Consider the following 3,314-nt stretch of genomic DNA (forward strand, 5'->3'; position numbering starts at 1 on the left):
TCCGCTAAAGTCTTGTGCCAGCAGCAACAGGATAGGAGATAGAGATAGGAAAAGAAAGACTAGAGATCCTCCATAGAGATAGGAAAAAACGAGAGCACCCATAACACCTTCCTCCTACTTCCGTTTCATGGCGGGGAGGGTTCTCATTTGACTCTGTTTAAAAAGCGCAACGTGAATGCTTTCATTTGAGCTCCGGCTTTGGGTTGGGGTGATTTTTAAGTGAGCAATTTAACTAGGCTGCTTATACAGCCTCAGATGTTTGGGTGTTGCTTCAAGCGCCTGTTTTCAGCAGATTGTGAGTTCATTTTCGGCGATTAAAATATCCGGGCTCTAGCCAAATGAGTTCATTTGAAATATTTGTGCATTTTTCCGTGTCCCGGTAACTGTCCGCATCTTGAGAACGTGTCTGTGTATTGGGTGGGTAATTAGAGCTGCCAACTCCAGGAGTCTCCACAAATTAGCATTAGTCTCCAGGTGACTACTGCAAGAAATCCTGGAGATTTTAATGATCTGATATTGACAAAAATGTGGGGTGGGGGGTTGGAACCTCCGAGGACACCTTCAGTCAGAGTTGGCAATCATATGTGTGATAATGTAGTGGAGGCTACTAGAGATCATTGCTAGTAGGAGGTTCTTACAACCTTTATTAGAGAATTATTGTTTATATCCTGCTCTTCCTCCAAGGAGCTCAGAGCCGTGTACTACATACTTAGGTGGTTTTTCCTTACCACCCTGTGAAGTAGGTTAGGTTGAGAGAGAAGTGACTGGCCCAGAGTCACCAAGTATCATGGCTGAATGGGGATTTGAACTCCTAGTCCAGCACTCTAAGCACTACACCACGCTGGCTCTTCATTTAGAGCAGAGTTTCTCAACCACCGGTCCGGGGACCGCTGCCGGTCCCCGAAGGGTTGAGCGCCGGTCCCTGACTGGGAGTCAAACCCCCCCCCCCCAACAACTGCAATCAAGGCACTCACTTCCTCAATTTTGCACATGGTACGGAAGAGGAAGAGTATCACCTTCTTGTCCCTTGCCTCCACGTGCTGCTGTGATCTTCCTACAGCTATTTTATTCCCTATCTTTACAGCTTCAAACTGTATGCGGTGTGGAAGGTATGCCACCTGAAGGGCTGCCACTTGAAGGGCTGCTGGTTCTTGCATGCTCATTGTTTGCAGCCAAAGGTTGATTGATTGAAACCCAGCTGCCTATTGTGGTTGAGGCGCCTTGAGAGGGAACGCTGTTTCCCTCTTGCATCGGTGGGGTGTTGTGGTCCCTCTGCCCCCTGTAACCCCCTGGTCTGCACCGCCGGTGGAGGACGGCGGTCCCCTTCATTACCTCGCCGGGTGCGGGGGACAATCTCTGGCCGGGATCATGCCGCGGTGAGGGCTAAGCAGAGGAGGGAGGGAGGAGGGCCGCCTTGGCTCACCTCGCAGGTATGCGCGGGCAGCATGTGGGACCACGTGAGCTGCGTGGCCCCAAAGGCAGGCTGGTGTGATTGGCTCCCGCAGGGGAGTTGGGAGGGGGGCACAGAAGTGCACATTGTGAGAGAGGATGGGGAACACTTGCTACACTCTGGTGCGCAAGCACAGTGGCGGCAGCTCTTGGACCCAGGCGACCTTCCGAGTGCAGTCCGGTGCACCATTGCCTCACCCACCCTGAACAGTGCCTCGTCTCCCCAGCGAGGAAAATGAGGCATCTACCACTACAACGCCCCACACCCTCCGCCATCTCAGAATCACCCCCTTTCTTTTAATGCCAGGTCTCCACCGCTCTTCTTCACATTTTCTTTCACCATTAAAAAAAACCCCATTCCCAGCACCTGCCATGTAACGAATTTAACGAGTTTTGGAGGAGCTGCACGGGTTTCATTAGGTCCACCTCACAAAGTGCACATCTAAGAGCAGGATCCAGATCAAGTCAGGTGATCATGACCAAGCAGCATTGACACAAATGAGAGATGACTAAATTAATTTCAGTGGGTGGTCGTGACTAACGTTGTCTGGATCCTGCCCTGCGACTACACAACTCCTGCTAAAACTCCACCTCCATCATGAGAGGGTTAAACTGTAGATTTCCGGCTCTACTGAGCTTGCCCTGCTCTCCTCTCCTCACCTCCTTTTTGCTTTGCTTGACATCCAGCCTGATGAAGCATTTTGGGGGATTCAAAAGCTTGCTTGTGCGTTGTTTTCATTGCCCCCATGTAGCTTTTGAATTTTTCTAATGGCCCAACATCCCCTCTCCATTGAGTAATCACAAGCACCTCCACCCCCACCCCACACATACTGAAGACATACTGGAGACAAATTTGTTCACCCAGGCATTTAGATTCAGGGGTTCTCAACCTTGGGTATCCAGACGTTGGTGGACTTCTACTCCCATAATCCCCAGCCATAATGGCCAAATGCCATTGTGGTTGGGGGTTATGGGAGTTTAACTGAGGGACCCAAGGTTGAGAACCCCTAATATTCCATGTTTGCAAAAGATTCCAAATTTAATTATTTTAATGCTTATATTATTTTAATTGTAAACTGCCCAGAGATGCAAGTTTTGGGCAGTATAGAAGTCTGATAGATAGATAGATAGATAGATAGATAGATAGATAGATAGATAGATTTGAAACCCCTTTACTAACTGCCGGTCCGGGAAACTGCGCATGAAGAATGTAGCGGTCCTTGAAACTCTGCACGAAGAATTTAGCGGTCCTTGACTCCAAAAAGGTTGAGAAACACTGATTTAGAGTATCATGGCTGAATGGAGATTTGAACTCAGGTCTCCCCGGTCCTAGTCCAGCACTCTCTAAGCACTACACCACGCTGGCTCTATATTGCAAGTATCCTCCAAGAAAATCTACAATAGTGGGATAATTAAGTATGTAGTACACCACTCTAGGCTCCTTGGAGGAAGAGCGGGATATAAATGTAAAAATAAATAAATAAAATAATGCTAACCCCTGCTCACTGGGCAAAGAGGCACCTTTTACAGTGGCGATTCTCTTTATTCAGCAGGGGGAGAGTAACTGGCCCTATCCACCCCCAACACAGTACCTCCAGTAACTCTTGCTGGTGTCTATCTTATGTTTCTTTTTAGAATGTGAGCCCTTTGGGGACAGGGATCCATCTTATTTATTTATTATTTCTCTGTGTAAACCACCCTGAGCCATTTTTGGAAGGGCGGTATAGAAATCAAATTATTATAATTATAATTATAATTATTTATTAATATTGCGCTATGTTATAATGTTATTGTTAGCCACTTTCAGTCGTTTTCCAACCTGCATTAGGAAATAAATACTAAATAGTGTATGCCTCTCTTTCCTG

Source organism: Hemicordylus capensis, chromosome 3 (assembly GCF_027244095.1).
Source record: "Hemicordylus capensis ecotype Gifberg chromosome 3, rHemCap1.1.pri, whole genome shotgun sequence".
Classification (NCBI taxonomy): domain Eukaryota; kingdom Metazoa; phylum Chordata; class Lepidosauria; order Squamata; family Cordylidae; genus Hemicordylus; species Hemicordylus capensis.